The sequence below is a fragment of the Miscanthus floridulus genome, chromosome 5 (assembly GCF_019320115.1).
Source record: "Miscanthus floridulus cultivar M001 chromosome 5, ASM1932011v1, whole genome shotgun sequence".
Classification (NCBI taxonomy): domain Eukaryota; kingdom Viridiplantae; phylum Streptophyta; class Magnoliopsida; order Poales; family Poaceae; genus Miscanthus; species Miscanthus floridulus.
The window spans coordinates 56,566,596-56,589,337 of record NC_089584.1 but is presented as its reverse complement, the minus strand read 5'-3'; positions in this window follow the sequence as shown (position 1 = coordinate 56,589,337).

The following is a 22,742-nucleotide window of genomic DNA, read 5'->3' as shown; positions in this document are numbered from 1 at the left end:
GTTAGCAGAACTTAAGATTCAGTTATAGGATCTATTGGACAAGGGTCTTATCCAACCTAGCTCATCTCCGTGGGGATGTCTAGCCTTGTTTGTGAAAAAGAAGGACAAGTCACTGAGAATGTGTGTAGATTACAGTCCACTCAATGCTGTAACCATCAAGAACAAATACCCATTGCCTTGCATCGATATCTTGTTCGATCAGCTGGCAAAGGCAAAGGTATTCTTCAAAATTGACTTGAGATTAGGCTATCATCAGATAAAGATCAAGCTAGAGGACATACCTAAAACTGCTTTCTCTACTAGGTACGGCTTATATGAGTATTTGGTTATGTCTTTCGGACTAACAAATGCTCATGCCTACTTTATGTACCTGATGAATTCGGTATTCATGCCCGAGCTTGACAAGTTCGTGGTCATGTTTATCAATGATATATTGATTTATTTAGAAAATGGGTCAGATCATGAAGAGCATCTGAGGATTGTTTTATCTAGATTGAGGGAGTATAAGCTTTATGCAAAATTTAGCAAGTGTGAATTTTGGTTGAGTAAAGTACCTTTCTTAGGTCATATCTTATCAAGAGATGGAATCTCCGTAGACCCATCAAAAGTACAAGAGGTCATGGATTGGAAAGCCCTGACTTCGGTTCATGAAGTTCAGAGTTTTCTAGGGTTAGCAGGATATTATTATCATTTCATTCCAGATTTCTCAAAGATAGCTAAGCCCATGACCAGACTACTTCAGAAAGATGAGAAGTACAAATGGACACCAGAATGTTAAGCAGCTTTTCACACCCTTAGAACTCTGTTAACTACAACGCCTATCTTAGCACAACCCAACATTGAGAAGCCTTTCGATGTATTTTGTGATGCATCAGGTATAGGTTTGGGGTGTGTGCTTATGCAAGAAGGAAGAGTTATTGCATATGCTTCTCGGCAATTGAGAAAGCATGAAGTTAACTACCCCACGCATGATTTAGAACTTGCAGCAGTTGTTCATGCATTAAAGATATGGAGACATTATTTGTTGGGCAATGTATGTCATATATATACTGACCACAAAAGTCTCAAGTATATCTTTACCCAACCAGAGCTGAATATGAGACAACGAAGATGGCTAGAGCTGATTAAGGACTATAATTTGGAAGTGCACTACCATCTGAGAAATAGCCAATGCACTTAGTCGAAAGTCTCATTGTAACACTAGGGAAGCTTTGTTAGAAGATGGATTCAATTTGTTACATCCTGTTGTACTGCACAACATCACTATCAGTTGTTCACTTGAGAGCAAAATCAAAGAGCTGTAGCAGACAGATGTAGGTATAAGTCACATCAAGAGAAAAATGCAAGAGCAAGAAACCAAGCATTTCAGATTGGACGAAAGAGGTGTGTTATGGTTTGAGGACCGACTTGTGGTACCAAAAGACCGTGAGCTTAGAAATCAAATTTTAGATGAAACTTATTCATCCAAATTGTCTATTCATCCAGGTAGTAGCAAGATGTACCAAGATTTGAAAACCTATTTTCGGTGGACTAAGATGAAGAAAGAAATCGCAGCCTATGTCGCTCGGTGCGACAACTGCAGCAGAGTAAAAGCTGTTCATATGAAATCTGCCAGATTACTTCAGCCATTGCCTATTCTAGGTTGGAAATGGGAAGAAATTAGTATGGACTTTATCACAGGCCTTCCGATGACACTGCAAGGTCATGATTCAATATGGGTTATTGTAGATCGTCTCACCAAGTCCGCACATTTTATACCCATGAACACAAGGTATATAGTTGGGAAATACGATGAGCTGTATGTTTCTCATATCGTGAGACTACATGGAGTACCTAGGACCATAATCTCAGATCGAGGACCACAGTTCATAGCTCATTTTTTGGGAGCACTTACACCAGGCTTTGGGAACTAAGCTAATTAGAAGTTCGGCATATCATCCACAAACTTCAGGACAGACGGATCAAGTGAACCAAATCTTGGAAGATTTGCTAAGAGCTTATGTTATATCTTCAAAAGAGTCGTGGGAGAAATGGTTACCTTTAGCTGAATTCTCCTACAACAATAGTTATCAAGCAAGTATCAAGATGGCTCCATTTGAAGCTTTGTACGGCAGAAAATGTAGAACTCTATTGAATTGGATTGAGCCCAGTGAAAGGAGATACTTTGGTATTGACTTTGTCAATAAAGCTGAAGAGCAAGTGCATGTTATCCAACAGCATATGAAGGCAGCTCAATTGAGACAAAAGAGTCATGCTAATAATAGAAGAAGACCACTGACTTTTGAAGTGGGTGACTATATATACTTGAAGGTATCACCCATGAAAGGGGTGAAGAGATTTGGAATGAAAAAGAAGCTTTCGCCTAGATATGTAGGGCCATACAAGATTCTAGAACGAAAGGGGAATGTTGCTTATAAGCTACAACTTCCACCAGAGATGAGTGCAATATTTGATGTCTTCCATGTTTCTCAGTTGAAGAAATGTCTTTGTGTACCGGAAGAAGCTATTGCACCCACCAACGTACAGCTTCAATCGGATTTGACCTATGAAGAAAAGCTAATCCGAGTGTTAGAAGAGATGGACAGAGTAACACGGAGTAAGATCATTAAGTTCTATAAGGTGGTGTAGAACAATCACAGTGAACAAGATACTATGTGGGAACGAGAGGATTATTTACGAGAGGTTTATCCTACCTTTTTCCAAGAATGGTAGGTCTTGCAAATCTCGGGATGAGATTTTTATAAGGGGAGGGGCTGTAACACCCTAGGTGTTAGCCTTGCATAACTTGACTTGCATAGCATGAGCATGAGCATCAAGCATTCATATGTAAGCATTTACACATGAAACAAGAGATTGAAACATGTGCAACATTTCTTATTATTTCATGTTTCCATGTGTATATGCATATGATCATGAGTGTATACATGTAATTGGTTGATATGAGTCATAAAAACATGATCAAGCACTTATGTAATGTTACATGTGTTGACCTAGATAGCCCTATGAGTGACCAATGCAAGAAATGATTGTGTGATCTTGGAATTAGCTTAAAAATGTTTAGAGTATCATTATGAACAACTTTGATATTCATGGTTAGGGGTAAATAGGTCATTAAGTCCTAGTTTGAATGTATACCATCATTTGAATGTGACATGTTTGACCAAGTTTGAACTATATGCTAGAGACCTTTCATGGAGGTGGTCACTAAAGAAAAGTTGTAGTGTTTGGCAAGAGGAACAACTTTTATTTTTGGGTCATTGACTGGTTTAGCTCCTAACATGCTTGAATTTGGTTCACAAGAATCAGCAAATCAACATTTTCAACACTTAGCAATTTTTCTAAGTCTAAGATGTTGTACAGTCTGACGAGCTAACTTGGAGATGATCTAACTCGGTTTTGGTTGAGAGTTGGAGCATGATCCTTTAAGAACAAATGTAACTGGTACATAGAGCTACCACTTTTGTTTAGATAGTGTACACTAATACTTCATAGTTTAAGCGAATGAACGTCACCAATGTATGCTGTCAGGCATTACCATTGCTTAACTGACGAACTGAATCCCCTTTCTTTAGTGGCTGACACCGGCAGAGGTCGCACGCCATGTGGAGGCAGGCATGGCCGTGCATCACTGGCACCCTGCCCCGTGCGGCCAAGCCAGGCCAGCGCGTGCCTTAACACCCCCAGCACCCGCCCACACTAAGCCGCACTCGCCATTTCCATTTTTCTGCCTCCTCCATCGTCGGCCGAAGTACCGCAGCAGCAGCCGAGCTATTCCCTACCTCTGCCGTCGCCATAGCTAGTGCAAGCTCATGCCTCATCGCCCAATTGCCTTCGTAGTAGCTCCTCCATGATCCCCGCGGTCACGCCACGCCCGCAATCATTTCCCTAGCCACACTCGGTAAGCCGTTTCGCCGTGCAGACCTCGTCGTTGCTCCTCCGCCACACTCCATCACCGTGGTCTAGCCAACTTCGACCACCGCATGCCACGATAGAGCGTGCCATAGGTTCACCGTAGTTCATTGATGCTCGTCTGAGCTTTAGGTTGAGCCGCCATGGCCTCCGCCAGCATTGTGCCATTGTCCAACTCCACCAAGCCACCATGGTCGCCGCCGTCGTCATTAGCGCCGGCGGGAGGCCCAACCAAGTAGCTCAATCGGTGCGCTAGGTTCGTGGGGGTCATGATGTGTAGATGTCATCACTGGCGAAGCTCGCCATCGACGAGCCGTGGCCGCGCAGTATCGAACAGCGCCGCTGCTCTACTTCTATGTCACTGACATGTGGGGTCCACTGTCAGGTGGGACCCAGCTGTTAGCGACAGGTGAAAATAGGATAGGTCATTTGTTTATAGATTTGGTACAATCTTTGAAATTTGATAAGTTGGGCTATGTAGCTTTAAAAATTATGAAATAAATTTGGTAGTGTTCCTTAGGAAGTGTAGTATTTAGGAAAAATATAATCTTGACACTTGTAGTAGAATTTTTAGAAGATTTAAATTAAAACTTGAAATGTGTTTTTGAGTGCCTGCAAATTTATTTATTTTATATCTAGAGTTCCTGTGCTCCAAAAATTATGATTTTTTTGTGGTTAGCTGTTTTTGACATGTATGAGCTCTGGTCAGAATTTGAGGATCAGTGCAAGTATAGATTTGCAGTTATACATTTTTCTTTTATAAATAGGTAATCCTTGTATGAATTTTTATAAATTATTTATGAATCCAATATTCATGAAATTTGTTGGAGGTTATCCTAGTACCATATGGATGATAAGAAAAATATAAAATCTGCTGCTTGACACTTTTCACTAGGGTTTTCTATTTTTTCTATTGTAAGCCTTTTTGTCTTGTCATTTTTATATAGAATGTTCTACTTGGTAAAATAGCATGAAACTTTTATAATAGTCTTTTGGTAGCATTAGTAAGGCACTGTAAATTTTTTAGAACTTATGTTACACATTTAGTATAGGTTTATTATTTAACCTAAGTATCTAAATAAAATGATAAAGGCATTTAAATAAATATCTTGGGCTTTACCATTATGTTTTCTTGAGTGTATTTGGTAGGCTTGCACTATTGGTAGACTTTGTGTTGTCAAATTTTGAATACTTATATGGAGTAGAAGTATTGTTGCTTTATAATTCAAATTGAGTGGGTTTTCAGACATATTTGGTAGTTTGGTATGTTGCATAGTAACAATGGTGTTTTCTGTAAAAATGGTTAATAACAAAGTTGTAGAAAACTTCTTCATGTATCTTGTGTTAAAATTTCAGAGCAATAGTCCAAAGAGTTTAGGAGTTATAGCTGTTCAAAGTTAGTATTTCCGAATTGCTTGCTCTCTGGAATTTCTGGACAGTACTGGGTTGCTTGTCTATTTTTGTTAAGATAAATTGTGAAGTAGCTTTTAGTGATTAAATAAGAGTTGTAGGCAATTTTATAAGCTTTCCAGAAAGTCCAAGGTCACCACATTTGGATAAGTAGAACTTCAGTTATGAGTAAAATAAGTATCTGCTGTTTGTAGTGTGGTACATGAATTGTTGAAGTAGTTAACTAAATAATTAAGAAGAGATATGCACATACTCAGGAAAACACGATATAGTTGTTATTACTTCAGCACCATGATATTAAGAATACATACAAGAATGCATTCATCACATATCATGCGACTATACTTGTCAACATATATACATTCGCAATACCTTATGCCATATTCATGCATCTAGGATCGGAGGAAGAAATAATGTTGCTGGAGTTCGACGAAGTAGAGGGAGGGGACCAGCAGGAGAATCCTCAAACCGCAGCTCCTGAAGGTGAGGAGCAGAACCCAGAAGAGCTTCCAGAGTGCCCTGATCACCACCCCACATCCTTTCTGAAAGGCAAGCCCTGGAGCATTCTAAGTCTCCCAATATTTTACAAATGATTACTTCAGTTCTTATGATTGCTGCATTAGGTTATAAGAGTTGAATGGAACCACTTGATGCATATAAATTCCTTGTCCAGATATATACACCGTAACCCTGTGTAGGTCCAGGATCGAATATATGCTTAGCTATGCTTAGACCGGTAGAAGTCGGGTGATTTCCTGTCACCTGCGAGATATAGGTGGATACCGAGGCACGGTTGGCTATATTTGCTATCGTGGAACAGAACAATGGGGTAAAAGAAAAATCAAGGCCGGGTGGAGTCTATGCGTAGGTTGACTCATGTGATTCCGTCTGTGCTGATTAAGGATTGTACCGTTGTTGGCGCTTCTGACAAGATTGAACGCATGCCTATCACTTAGCTGGCCGAATAACTCGTTTCGACCGCAAAGCCGAGTAGCTCAACTTAGGCCAGGTCCTGTTCTGTTGTGCGCTCCTTGTAGGGAGCCAAGCTGAGCCCAAGGGCAGGGTAGTCCTGAATGTCCTGGCATTTGGTGTCCCCAATTGTGCGGCGCAGTACGAACCCACGAAATGTGTAACCAAGTTGTACCAAAGGTGACCTAAGGCGACTAATGATCTGGTCTGCCTGGATTTGTGTTAGGAATAAATTCCCAGCTGGTTGAAATCGATTCGAATCGTCGTCTCTCACGGATAGTGAGAAACTTGGCTAGTCCCAGCATCGTAGTAACTGTGTTATTGAACATGATGGTTCGAATGAATATGGAATTATAATACCGGCTATGGTTACTATTGTATGCTTTTAAAATGATATACTACATGTTTGGCATAGGATTGTTGCTAATTTAGAGATGGATAGTTATAATTAACTTGATAACGGAACTATAATTGTATAACTGAGTTAAACGCTTTTATGCAAAATGTTGTCAAGCTATCTCCACTTATACAGCCTTGCTTGATCCTTGGAGTCATTTTATTTCTGGTTATGATGGGTAAGTCTAGCTGAGTACCTTCTCGTACTCAGGGTTTTATTTCCTATTATTGTAGATGGCACTGTGTATCATGGTTATTGCAAGAGTTGCTTTTATCCCGCTGTGGATGAGGAGTAAGCCTTGGGCAGGCTTCTTTATTAATCCCTCTACTTGCTTTTGTGGATTGTGATCATATTTTGGCACTGTATTAAACTATGTTGGAAACTTTACCTTCAAAACTTAATTTGCTTCCGCTTTTATCTATCAAACTCGGTTTGTAATAACTCTATTTCATACTCTAATGATGGAAATGTATCTGTGAACTTTATGTAATATGTGACATGTATGTTGAATCATGTACGATCTTGGTTGTTGTAAATTGTTTATCAAGGCCCATCATGGTACTCGACGGACTACCGGGTTTATATGGGTTCAAGTATAACAGTGCAACCGCTTGCGGGCTGCCATTGTACTTGTACTCTTATAAATTGGTCGGTTCTGTGACACCCTACTCCGATCCTAGTGAGACAGGCTTCTGTTTAGGGTGCGCCACACAAGCCCACCATGGGACCAACCCATGGTTGTCTCACCCACCTGACCATGGAGGATGCCTTGAACACCCCCGACATGTTTTACGGTATGTTTTTAGTGCACGGGTCTAAGGCTATAGTGCTATTTGATTCTGGTGCTACAAATTCATTTGTGTCTATCAAGTTTGCACAAGTTCATAACCTACCCATAACTCCATGAAGAGTGCCCATAGACACTAGTTCATCTTTGGGCAACATCAGATGCACCAAGAGAGGTTAGGGAGTGAACATCACCATTGAGGGTCACCCCTTTCTAGCCAATCTTACCTTGCTTCCCTCTGATGGACTGGTTGTCATACTAGGGATGGATTGGCTGACTCAACACAAGGGAGTAATATCTTGCTCACCACGGTATGTGGAGATAACACACCTGAGTGGTCACGTAATCTGATGCGAGCCCAACCTTGGCAGGACAGTTTCCATGTTGTGCACCTTGGAAGCCAAGTCAGTTGAGGAGGTGCCCATAGTATGTGAGTAACCTGATGTGTTCCCCAAAGAGTTGCCAGGTATGCCACCTGATCATGATGTGGAGTTTGTGATCGACCTTTTGCCTGGTATGGGACCTATTGCTAAGAGTCCCTACCGCATGTCTATCAATGAGCGGGAGGAACTCAAGAAACAGCTTAGGGAGTTATCTGACAAGGGGTACATTGGGCCCAGTGCTTCACCCTAGGGTTCCCCTATCTTGTTTGTGAAGAAGAAGGATGGTTCCATGAGGATGTGCATTGACTATCGGAACTTGAATGGCATGACTATGAAGAACAAGTACCCACTGCCAAGGATAGATGATCTACTAGACCAGCTGAGGAATGCCAAGTTCTTTTCTAAGATTGATCTCCGATCATGGTACCATCAGATGAAGATCAGGACTGAGGACATTCCCAATACAGCCTTTGTCACTAGGTATGGGTCGTATGAGCTCACCATTGTGTCTTTTGGACTCACCAATGCCCCGCCAACTTCATGGATATGATGAACAAGGTGTTCATGGAAGAGTTGGATAAGTTTGTGGGGGTATTTATCAATGACATTCTTCTCTATTCAGCCACTGCAGAAGAACATGAGCAGCATCTGAGGGTAGTGCTGGAGAAGCTAAGGTAGAATCAGCTGTACACCAAGTTCAGTAAGTGCAAATTTTGGCTTGAAGAAGTGACTTTATTAGGTCACATTCTCACTGTTGAGGGAGTAGCTGTTGATCCCGCCAAGATAGAAGCTATAAAAGAATGGGAACAACCCCGCAATACGACTGAAATCTGGAGTCTCCTTGGGTTGGCAGGATGTTACCGCTACTTCATTGAGAACTTTTCCAAGATAGCCAAGTCGATGACCAACCTTCTGAAGAAGACCAATGAGTTTGAGTGGACGATCGAGTGCGAGCAAAGCTTCCAGACCTTGAAACAGAAGCTTACTACCACTCCTATGTTAGCATTCCCTGACATTCAGCAAGACTTTGTGGTCTATTGTGATGCATCCAGACAGGGACTCGGCTGTGTTCTGATGCAAAGTGGGAGATTTATAGCTTATGCTTCCCGTCAGCTAAAGGACCATGAGCAACGCTACCCTAACCATGATCTTGAGATTGCAACCATTGTGCATGCCCTAAAGTTTTGGAGACACTATCTAATCGGGAACAAATGTGACATCTACACCGATCATAAGTGTCTAAGTAATTTTTCACTCAGGAGGATCTAAACATGAGACAGCGCCGATGGCTAGAGTTGATTAAGGACTATAACCTAGAGATACACTATCAACTAGGGAAAGCCAATGTAGTTGTAGATGCCCTAAGCCATAAGAGCTATTGCCATAGCCTGATGGTAGAAGCCATACCACTAGAGCTAAGTCAAGAGTTGGAGGACCTTCAATTCGAAATGCTATCGAAGGGAATGCTAAATAAGTTTCGAGTGTAGTATAATCTTGAAGATCTAATCCATAAAGCCCATCAAGAATGCCCCAAAATTTAGGAAATTCAAGAGCTCATGAAGCTAGGCAAGTGTCCTAAGTTTAGAGAACATGAACAGAGAGTGTACTAGTACAATGATAGAATCTGTTTACCCTCTGACATAGCCTTGACAGAGGAGATCCTAGCCATGGATCATGACTCTAAGTATTGTATCCACCTAGGAAGTACCAAGATGTATACCAACTTGAAGAAGCTCTTCTGGTGGAAGAATATGAAAGCTAATATTGCAGGGCATGTCGCGCGTTGCCACATCTACAATAGGATCAAGGCCGAACACCAAAGACCAGCAGGACTATTGAAGCTGTTAGTTGTTCTGATGTGGTAGTGGGAAAGTGTATCCATGGACTTTATAGTGGGTTTACCTCGAACCCCAAAAGGCCATGACTCGATCTAGGTAATTGTTGATAGATTGACTAACGTAGCTCAATTCATAGCTGTGAGGAATGACTAAATAACTAAAAAGCTCGTAGATCTTTATGTAGATAGCATTCTTAGGCTTCACAGAGCCCCTATGAACTATAGTGTCGGATGGAGGGATGCAATATGTGTCCAAGTTCTAGAAGAGTATCCATAAGGCATTCGGGACTCGACTAGATTATAGCACTGCTTACCACCCATAGATAGATGGGTAGACTGAGAGAGTGAATCTGATCATGGAGGATATGCTCTGAGCTTGTGTTCTAAAATATGGGTCTAATTGGGAGAAGAGTTTGCCACATGCAAAGTTCTCTTACAACAACAGCTATCAGGCTAGTCTCAAGATGTCACCATTTGAGGCCTTCTATGGGAGGAAGTGTAGGACCCCTCTGATATGGTTAGAAGTTAGGGAGAGATCCTTCTTTGGCCCCCAAAGATCAAGGATGATGAGGAAGGAGTAGCCCAAGTGCGAGAGAATTTGAGAATCGCTCAAAGCCGATAGAAGAGTTACGCAGATAAAAGGCGAAGAGACCTTGAGTTCAAAGTTGGGGACTATGTTTATCTCAAAGTCTCCTCACTTTGAGGCACCATCAGGTTCCATGTGAAAGGGAAGTTGGTGCCAACGTATGTAGGACCTTACTGAACTTATAGAGTTGGCAAGCTAGCCTCAGAGCTAGAACTACCTGAGGAATTGACTGGAATGCACCTAGTGTTTCATGTATCTCAACTATGCAAGTGCTTGAACCTACCAGATGAGCAAGTACCTACGGCGGCACTTGATATATAGGACACTCTAGAGTACAAGGAGCACCCGATACAAACACTCAATAGAGCCGAGAAGGAAACTAGAAGCACGATCATACCTAAGTGCAAGGTTCAGTGGAGCAATCACATAGAACGAGAAGCCACTTGGGAGAAAGTATCAGAACTTCGGATGCTTTACCCCTATTTCTTTCAAAGATACATCTCACCTTAAATCTTGGGACGAGATTCCTATGATGGGGAGGACTATAACAACCCATGTTTTCCAATGACCCAAAAATCTGAACATAAAAATTTTTCTAACAAAACCCATGCATGGTGAGTGTGAATACTAGGAAACCACCCATGTAGTTGCACAAGTATAACCAAGTTAGCATGGTCGAGCATTTTGCATTTAATTCAACTTGTGAGTTGCTTCTTCATGATTTTATGTGATGTAATAAAATCAATCCAACCTTTTTAAATAAATTATGTGTGTGTTGCAAAACCTTTGCCATGGACCCTAAAGCCCTAGATGACCTCTAGCGGGCCCCACTAGGGTGTGTACATGTTGGCAAGACATGTATTCATGCATAGGAGCCCTAATTGTACTGTGGAAATAGAAGTAGAAATAGAAAAGGAATTAGAAAAGGGGAAAGAAATAGAAAAAAGAAAGAAGCCTAGCAGCAGCAGCCCGCGCGCCTAGCCCCGCTAGCCCACATCACCCGCCATGGCCCTACGTCGCTGTCACAGAACCATCCAATTTATAAGAGCACAAGTACAATAGCAATCACCGAAATGATCAAACTGTCATACTTGAGCCCATATAAACCCGGTAGTCCAACGAAATCATGAAGGATCTCAAACAACCAACATACAAACCAAGATTGTAGAGATTCAACACAACCCATCACATGTTACATCACAGTTCACAAATATGTCTCATACATCATAATTCGAATAATTATTACAAACCAAGTTTGAATGTAGCGGAAGCAAAGTAGTTTAACATCAACACCACATGTAGTTTAATACAAAGCTAGTGTCATAGTCATCTCCAACCAAAAGCACAAGGGGTGAGATGATATATAGAATGACCATTGCCCATGGTCCTAGTCCTCATCCACTACAGGAGCAAGATAGTTCTTGCAGTAGCCGAGAAACATAACATTATCTATAACAATGGGAATAAAACCCTAAGTATGAGAATGAACTCAGCTAGACTTACCCGTCCAACTAATATATTAAGACACCAAGGAGTATGCAAGGCTTTATAAGTAGAGCTGGTAGACATTATTTGCAGAAAAAGCATAAGTTATCAAATATCTCTTGAATTGTGAATCACCAGTTATTAATCCTATCTCATACTAGATTAGCAACTATCCTATGCCAAACATGTTGGTACCATTAAGTCATCACAATAATAACCATATCTAGTTGAGTTCTTGAATAATCTCATAACCATCATTTCCATCATTCCTATCATTTCCATCATTTACTATGATGAAGTGTACTCCTATCAAGTTCTCACTATCCGGGAGAGACGGTGATTCAAATCGATTCCTACCTAGCTGGGGAATTATTCCTAACACACACCTAGACAGACTAGATCATTAGTCGCCTTAGGTCACCTTTGGTACAACTCAGGTACAATCGTGGGTACGACCAGCGCCACACCGCACCCTCAAAGATACAACTAATCTGCCAAGGGTGATCGGGACTCTAACCCACCCTTGGGCTTATGCCATTGGCTCTCCGCACATCCTTACTACCTCCAGGATGTGCACTTTTACCGCCCGTGGTCCCGGCCTGAGTTGAGCTACTCGGCTTCGTGGTCGGAATGACTTATCCAGCCAACTATGTGAGAGGCTGCATTCAACATGACAAGATAAACCTCCAACGGCCGGTCCTTAAATGACACAGACGGAATCACTACCATACCACATATAAGACTCCTGTCCGGTCTCCATTTATTCAACAATACCAGGTTATTTTCCACGATAGCACCATATGGCCAACCGTGATCAAGTTATCACCTATAGCTCATAGGTGACTAGGAAATCACCCGACTTCTACCGGTCTAAGCCGAGCTAAGCATGATAAATGTTCCTGGACTTAAATAGGATTCATGGTAGATATTTCTGGTGCAAGGAAGGTAATATGCAACAAGTGTTTCCAAACAACTCCTGTCACGTAATGCAGCAATACGAATAACTTTAAGTGACATTAATAAAATAGGGAGGCTTATAATGCTCCGGGGCTTGCCTTTCACGATCGTTGAAGGCTGGTGATCGGGGCACATGGGAAGGTGATTGGCTTCAGGCTCTCCTTCTTAGGGAACCTCCAGGTGCTAAACTTCCTGGTTCTCCTGTGGATCGACATCGAGCTCCACTAGCATGATCTCCACGGTGGCACCTATTGCATGCATATGCATAAGTAAGTCTCATGAATGCATAAGAAGGATCACAGAGGATGTGATATGGATAGGTGCATGCTGCGATAATGATGTTTAGTAGCAAAATAATAACAATGCTAACTCCATACTAATTGAGTAGGTGCATATCTCTTCTCAATCTACTTACCAATTTCACACAATGCAATGTCTAAACTACACATGGCAGTTACATGTTTACATCATAACTGAAGTTATACTTAGCCAAATGCTATGATCTTGGACTTTCTGGAAATCTTATAAAATTTTCTACAACTCTTATTAAATCACCAAAAGCTAATTCACATTCTATCCTAACCAAAACATTGCAATCAAGCCAGTGCTGTCCAGACATTCCAGAGAGCAAGCATTTTGGAATACTAACTTTAAACAGCTATAACTCCTAAACCCTTTGGCCTATTGCCCTAAAATTTTAACACAAGGTAGATGAAGAAGTTATATACAACTTTGTTATTAACCATTTCTACAGCAAACATTATTTTCCATAGGCAACCTCCCAAACCACAAAATCTGTCTGAAAACCCTTCTAATCCGAATTATAAAGCAACGATATTTCTATTGCATATAAACATTCCAAATTTGACCTCACAAAGCAAACCAACAGTTCAAGGACACCAAATACACTCAAGAAAACATAATGTCCAATCCCAAACTATTCATTTAAATGCCTTTATCAATTTAATTAGATAATTAGGTTAAATAATAAACATATACCCAATGTGCATGATAAATTCTCAGAAAAATACAGTGGCTTACAAGTGCTCTCAATAGACTACTGTAAAAGTTTCATACCATTTTAACATGTATAACATCCTTTACAAAAATGACAAGCTAGCAAGGTCCATTTTAGTGAAAATAGTAAACCCTATAGAAAAGTGTCAAGCAATAGATTATATATTTTTCCTAGCATCATAATAGTGTCATACTACTGTACAAAGATTTGCATATCAATATGTTGTATATTTTTATCCTTACAATTTTCCTTAGAAAATACCATTAATTACTAGATAAATAGAAAGACCCTATTCAAAACCTAGTTCACAGCAAGTTTATTATTTTCCCTAGCTAGAGCATGTCAACACAAGACCCACAAAATTGGAATCACAATTTTATCACTTTTCTAGCTCAAGATATCCATTTTACAAGTTTACTAACATTCAAAAAGCATTTATTTAAATACATTTTAATCACCAAGAAAAATATAAGAAACTGTATATTTCATATTTTATAAAAAACTACACATACTAAGGAACACAACAAAATTTGTTTCCCCAAAATTGGACCTCTAAAACTCCACTTATGGTTTTCCAATGTAGGCATTCAAACCTGAAAAAATGAACTATCCTTCAATCCACAGTCGCTGACAAACGGGGTCCACGCATTAGAGGGGCCCACACGTCAGTGACCGAAAAACAGGGGAGGCGGCACTGCTCGATGCAGCTCGCTCGGAGTTCGCCGATGGTGAGTTTTCCGGCGACATCACCGGTACTACCGTGATCACAGAGACCTTGCGCATACGTTGAGCTATCTAATCTGTCCTATTGCAGGAGCTAAGGACGACGGCGGTGGCCATTGCGGTGCAGCGGATCGGGACGGCAGCGAGATGCCAGAGCTGACCAAGAAAATTCAATCAAGAGATACACCGAGTTACTACCTGCGACGAAGTTCTAGAGCACCAATTATCATGACTGGAGGTGGTTGGAGATGGTGCGGCCACGACGACAAAATGCGGCGGTGGAACACGATGAGGTCCGCGCGCGGCGTGGCAGCTTACCGGGCATGGCTAGCAAGCAACTGTGGGTGTGGTGGTGGGTGGGAGTTCGATGAAGCTATGGCGGTGATGGAGGAGCGTCACGAGCACAAGCGAAGCAAGGCAGCCAGCAATGGCGATGGCGGCGCTGCTATGGAGCGGCTGCGGATGTTGTGGGAAGGCAAAGGCGAAATAGGGAAATGAGAGTCCAGGAGCGTCACTAGTGAGCGTGGGCGTGTGGTGGCGTGCTGGAGCCCGACGTGGCCTGGCTGAGTGGCCCGGCGGTGACGCGCGGCCTCCACGCGGCGCTCAACGCCTGACGACGGTTGGCACTATAGACGCAATTCAGTTACATCAGCAGAGCTCCGGTACCGGCCTGACAGTGCGACTTCACAGCGCTAAAACTCCTAAACCGTGGCTCAATAGCGAAAACTATCTAAAGAAAAGTTGTAGACCTACATACCATCTACAATTTCTATTAAAGGATCAAGTTCCAATTCTCAACCAATACCGAGTAATATCATCTCAAAGTTGAGCCCGAGAAACTATGAACCAACAATACTTAGAAAATTTTATAAGTGTTGCAATACAGTGAATTGTTGATTTTTGTGAGCTCAAAATGACTAAGCTATGCACTGAATTAGTCCATGACCCAAAAATAAAAGTTGTTCCTCTACTCAAATACTACAACTTTGCTTAACGGTTCACTGCCATGAAAAGACTCTATGATATAGTTCAAACTAGGTCAAACATGGCACTTTAACATGATGTCATTCACCATACCAATGACTTAGAAACTAAACTAACCCTGGACATGAATACCAAAGTTGTTCCTTATACTATTCTAAACATGTTTAAGGTGTTCCCAAGGTTCCACACACATTTCATACATTGGTTCCACATAAACTCTAACTTAAGTAAGGTAATTAGTAAAACACATGAAATATAAGCTTAACAAGGTATAGCAATTGAGATGCTCATGCACATTCATGCTCATGGATGCTTATGATCATGAATGCTCAATGATGATTGTGATCATGCAATGTCAAGGTTAAGTGCATGCATAACACCGAGGGTGTTACAACCCACACCGCACCAGCCTACTTTGCCCGTGCCGCGGCCTAGCACCGCGTCCACACCCCCCACTCATGCGCTCGCACCCGTGTGAGGCTAAGCCAGCCAAGCAATGGCCCGTGTCGTGCCCGCACCCATGTCGCCCTCTCTATCTACCTTTGACTACCCAACCCCACCTATCATCCCCTACCCTGCTCCCCTCTCTGCTTAAGCTGAAGCAGAGCACTATGTCATGCCACACCACTCATCGTCCTAGCCATCCATGCCCCTACCCTTGCCTATATGCATGCAGATGTCCACCAAATCAATGAGCCCATGTCACCACCTACCCCAGCTAGTGCCTGCCTACCACTGACATGAGCACCATGGCATGCGCCCCCTCACAGCGTGCCTGCCACCACCATACCTGCCATTGATCGACCACCGCATGTAAATGGGAGCGCTAAGGCAACCAGGCTCACCTCTGCTCCCTAAAACCCTAAGTCGGAGACCTTGATTGCCCTCCACGTGCCCCCTTTCCCTCCATCCACTGTTCGCCACCACCATGGTCGCGAGCTCCCTATAAAAGGTCACGCTCGGTGCCCTAGCGCCCTTCCAAGACCGTATTGCCACTAGTGGTTTCACTAGCCACACACCTACATCGAGAGGAGGGAAGGAGAAGGTGGACGACCACGCCGCTACCGCCGAGGAGCCACCGCTAGAGAAGATGTCACTTGATTGTATTCCTCGCCATAGCTGCTCGGCATGGCACTGCACCACCTTGCCACGGCCTCAACTGTCCACCGTACCACCAACCTTACCACCATGGTGAGCCCTGATATCGCTCTTCGATGCTTGCTGCTGTGGATGTGTCAAGTCGTGCCACCGTGTTCTCCCCTTGGGAGGGCCAATGGCCACCCTTTTTTCCAATATGATGCACGGCAAACACGCACACACGTACATGACCAAGAACCTAGCCTTGCCAAGCCTTGGATGCTTGGGTATGCTGGTGTGCCCTCATGGTGCATCGTATGGTCGCCATGGCTGATGCCACCCTTGCTGCCGCCAGGTTTTGGCCACCTTGGGCCGGTAGAGGTAGGACGAGTGCCTTGGCGAGCTTGGCCTCACCAAGGGACACAACAAGCATTAGGTAGAAGGGGAAGGAGACCCCCAAGAGCCATTGGCCGTGTTCTACCTCACTAGAGACACACGCCTCCCATGCCACCACTATGATCTCACCTGATCCCGACAGCCTCGCGGCGTAAGGAGTGGCCGATGAGCTTCGTCGTCACTCAGCGTAGCTCGTTGTGTAGCTAGATGAATGGAAAACTCTTGCCTTACCCTACTTTGTCCTAGCCATGAGCTTGCTAGAGTTCCACCGTGTGCACTGTCATGGTGCAGACTCTACCATGTTGTATGGTCACTGTCGTCGAGTCGACCAGCCTCCCTGTGATCCCAATTGAGGGAAATGGGCCACTTTAAGCCCTGATTGAAGTTGTAGCCCCCTCGCCGTCGTCTGCCACCAAAGCCATGCCACTGCTACAATGGCCCACCTTAGTCAAGCCCTAGTCATCATGTTTGGAGCCGCTAATGCGTTCACCGGAGCGTGCGGAAGCCAGCGAAGCTCGCTAGAGCTATCAAGATGCACTATAGGGCCCCCATCGTTGGGCCTATGCCATCCGCCATCCACCGCCTTTGGCCCACCAGCGAGCTCACCATGAGCTCATGAAGCCATAGTGTAATAGAACCGACCAAATCATAAGAACATAAGTACAAAAACAATCACTAAAGTGATCAAATTCCTATACTTAAGCTCCCATAATCCCGGTAGTCTAGAAATCATGAAGGATTTCAACCAACTTTCAACATACAAACCAAGACCATAGTGATTCAACACAACACATCATTCGTTACAACATTTCATAAGTAGCATTCAGATTACATCCATCAGAGATCAAATAAAATATTACAAACCAAGTTCGAATGTGTGGAAGCAACATAGTTTAGTACATAACTTCATAGTTTTCAAATACATTGCCAAGTCTGAGTCATGTCCCACAAAAGCATCATCAGGTACGAGAACTAGTAGAGACCGCGCCCAATGGTCTAGTCTTCATCCCTAGCTAGGAGAAGGCAGTACTTGCAGCAACCAAAGTAGAACTGGTCATCTGCAACAGGTGGGAGATAAACCCTAAGTACGAGAAGGTACTCAGCTAGACTTACCCATCAAAACTAGAAATAAAAGACACCAAGGATCATGCAAGGCTTATGAGGTGGGCTAGCTTGACACAGTTGCATAAAAGAGCTTATGAATATAGTAACCAATTTAAACTTAGCATCAAGCTTATCATCATTTACCTGTCCACTAGATTAGCACCTGTACTAGAGCACTCACTTATTAGGAGCAATCAATATTAACCATAGCAGGTATAATAAGGCTGTCATCATCATATCATCATTTCCAAACCATTAGGTTATTTAGTGTATCTACTTTGGAGATAAGCCCGTCAAGTTCTCACTAACCGAGAGAGACGGCGACTCGAATCGAATTACAACTCAGCTGAGGGGGTATTCCTAACTCTCACCCTGGCATACTTAGCAAGGGTAGCCGTGGGTCACCTTTGGGACAACTCAGGAACCAAATTCGCGGGTTCGATCAGCGCCAGCGCTCTCAGGGATTACCCTTCTACCAGGACAATCAGGACTTTTAAATCACCTACCCTTGGACTCACGCCTATGGCTCCCTTCCGAGGCGTACTTTATACTTATCGACTCCTAGCCTGAGGTGAGCTACTCGGCTTCGTGGTCGGTCTTCAGACATGGCCAACTAAGAGAGAGGCATGCATTCAACATGAACAGGAAAGGCTCCAAGATTCAGTCCTTAATCGACACAGACGGAGTCACTGCAAACCGGCAAGCCTCCATCCAGTCTTCATTTCAAATTAAGACTGGTTCTTTTCCACGATAGCAAATATAGCCAAACGTGCCATATGTATCTTCCTATATCTCGCAGGTGACAGGAAATCACCTGACTTCTACCGTGTTTAAGCAGGGCTAAGCACTACACGAGCCTAAGCTACATGGGATTCATGGTATCAATATCTAGATAAGGATTGGATAACCAATGCAGCAAGTGTTTGCATCCAACACCTAAACTTAATGCAACAATATATATATGTAACAATAATACTTTAACTACATTTCGGAAATTAGGAGGCTTAACATGCTCCGAGGCTTGCCTTTCACAAAGTTGCACAGAACGGTGATCCGGGCACTCAACGGCGACCTCGTCTAGCACTTCTCCTGAAGGCTGCACCTCCTGAACCTCCTGGTGTCGGCTGCTGCTGCTCGCTCGGTTCCTCGAAATTCCAGTAGTGTCACACCCTCCTGGTACACCTATTGCATGCCAATGCACAAGATAAATATCATGGATGCATAGGAATGACATGATGCTCATGATGAATGAACCACAGTAAATGTTTAACAAAAACATCACTGGACACTCGTTTACCGATTTAGAATAGCTCTATTCAAATCACTTTAAAACATGTATCTACATTAACTTGAAGAACGAGATCTACTTACCTAACTTGCATAACCTAAGATAAAGGTGCTCATCTTCAGTTAAAGGCCTAACACCTAGGAACATTACCACAACTTAGAAATAGTAAAGGCATACTTAAATCAAAGTTAAGGTTTTACATGCAACGAGTAGTTCCTTAATTCAATCATAACCAGAGTTCTATAAATTCAAATGACTTGGAAGAGGACATTCTGGAAAGCTTATGAAATTCTCTACAAATCATTTGTAAACATCAAAGCATGATTCTTACGTTAACCAATCGAATTTAGTAAACCTAGAATCTGTCCAGAATGATAGGGTTACTAACTTAATTATTTAATGATGATGCAAAAGCATAATTGGACCAAACCAAGTTTACCAACATGTTTTGCATACTAGAGAAACATTAGAAAGTATAGTGCCAACTTCTAAATAAATTATTTAATATCCTTTTCAAATTTATTTAGTTAATTAGGTGATTAAAGCAATATATAGTAAAACTATTCAGAAATATCTACAAAAATTCCAGTAGCTATCTCATGCTTCACATAGACTACCATAAAAATTTCAAAGCCATTGGGCAAGCATAACTTGCTGTATCCAAAATAATAGGTGGCATGTCTATTTTGAGCATAATTAGGAAACCCTATTGAAAAGTGTCAAGCAACAGATTTCTTATTTTTCCTAGTATCATTCTAGCATAAGAACAGCACTCACCAAATTTTACCCTTACTGGATCTATAGAAAAATTATGAAAATTCACACAAGATCCATCCATGCAAACAAGAGAATTTTCTATCTCCTACATCCAGTGTCCAAAATATATAAAAATTTAACTACAAGCTACTCATGATATGAGCAATACACCATAAAAATTTCATGCCATTTGGAGCTACATAGAAAAAGATATAATTACCCCTATTTCTTGCATGATTAAAAGGGATAAATAGAAACTCCCATTTTCATAACAGAACATGGCACAACTCATATTTTTAGTATAAACTAGACATTATCATGAACTCAGCAAAATTGGAACCACATCATTTGAAGCTACCAACTAGGAGATACATATTTTTGAATCTATACACAAATCTGTGAAAAGAATAAAACCAAAAATGAATTTGAATCCTAACTCTACTTGTTGGGCCAGCCCGAACAGATCCGGCGGCCCACAGCGCATGCGCAAGTGATGCCAGTGTGGCCTAGAATGGCGCAGCCCAGGCTTGCTCCCGCCTCAGCATCGACGACTGACAAAAGGGGCCCGCGCGTCAGCGAGAGAAACAGGGGAGGAAGAAAAGGGCGGCGGCAAAGCTCGTCGCCGGTGACTCCTCCGGCGAGTCTAGTAGTACTACGATGTTCACCTCATCTGTGCGCATCTAGCGGTGCCCTCAATCAATGCTATTGCTGCGGCTACTAGGGGTGGTGACGACCATGGCGGCACACGGCCACGACATGGCCGGCTCCGGCGAGACTACTGCGTCCTGGCCCTATCGGTTGACCCTACGAGCATCAGTAGCGTCCACAGCACCTAGCGCAAGGGAGAGAAGGGATGGCAAGGGCGTGAGGATAGTTGGCCGCATGGAGCGCCAACTCCGATGAGGTCAGCCATGGCGGCGGTGGAAGAATTGACGAACACCCGCTTACCAAGACTCAATTGACTCGATTGAACGGTGGAGGTGGTAGAGGGGATCACGGCGAGGCTCTGGGCAAACTAGGAAACACATTTTTGCAAAGGGGCATGAGCTAGGCGAGGGCGAAGCTCTGCCGGCAGTGGTGGAGCTGCAGCGGCTCGGCGCTGCACGCGGTGAAGGCGAAGGAGAAGCAAATGGAGCAGGCGAGTGCATCGAGCAGGCATTGGCATTCTTCTAGAGCGCAGACGCGCGATGTGGTGGCATCGGCAGAGCATGTGCACCACGCGGCGAGCAGCTCCTACATCGGTCGGCCACAGTGAGCATTGACGATTTTCTGAAATTTCGATTCAGAGTTTGATGACTATGACTGACAGCGCGACTTCAACGTGTCGATACGGCTAAACGATTGATCCAATTCAAAAACTGTGTACATGAAAAATGTAGGTCTACCATCCATCTACAATTTATTTTCAAGGACCATCATCTAATTCGCCATGGATCAGAAGTTACATCAAGCCAAAGGTGGCTCAATCAAACTGAAAATACAGTTAGGACTTAGAATCTTTTCCAAGTGTGAAATCAGCATGGAATTCTGACTTGTGGGCCATGTTTGAGCATGTTCTATCCTTTTTCATGAGATGATCATCAAACAACTTTTGTTCCTTGATAAATTAGCTACAACTTTGGTAAAGAGTGCACAGCCATGCATAGTCTCTAAGTTGGTCTTTTGAATTAGTCAAATAGTGGCACTCTAGGGGTCATTTCAAGTCAAACCTCCACTTAAGGGCAATTTTGTCATTTTGATCTACATGAACAATGTCCAAACAATTACCCTAAGTGTAGTTAAGGTGTATTAGACCATGATCAACCACTTTACACAATTGTTATACCAATTTGTAATGATCACATGTGATGAAGCATAAAACAATCAATTCACTCAATTGTTGCAATTCCATGTTTCACATGTTGCATTACTTTTGTTGCAAGCTTAACTTGCCACATTCCTACCATGTTGCCATGTTTCAAGGTATGAGAAACTCATGTTACATTCACATGTTGCACTACTACCATTCATAAGCAATCAAGTATGAAATAACAGAATTTGCGAATGTTGCATATGTATGTTTCAGTAATAATGGCATGGTGACATGGATGATGCATATGTTTATGAGATGAAATGCAATTTTGTGGAAGCCAAACACCTAGGGTGTTACAGCCCTCCCCCCTTAGAAAAATCTTGTCCTGAGATTTGGAAAGCGTACCATTTAATATAGAAAGCCGGATAATTTTCCTTTAGATAATCTTCCCGCTCCCATGTTGCATCCCGTTCACAATGATTACTCCAAACTACCTTGTATAACTTAACTACTCGCGTACGAGTCACTTGTTCTTGAGTATCCAGAACCTGCATGGGCTTCTCCTCATAAGAAAGATCAGATTTCAATTCGATTCTCCTCGTTGCTATTCTTTCCTCGGGAATACGAAGACACTTCTTTAGCTGGGACACGTGGAATACCGGGAATATAGCTCCCATTTCACGTGGTAGATCGAGTTTATATGCTACTCTTCCACTTTTCTCGATAATGCGGTAAGGTCCAACATATCAAGGCTCAAGCTTCCTTTTGATTCCAAAACGTTTTACTCCTTTCATAGGGGATACCTTCAAATAAACATGATCACCTACTTCAAACTTAATAGGTTTTCTTCTCTTATCAGCATAGCTCTTTTGTCTAGCCTGAGC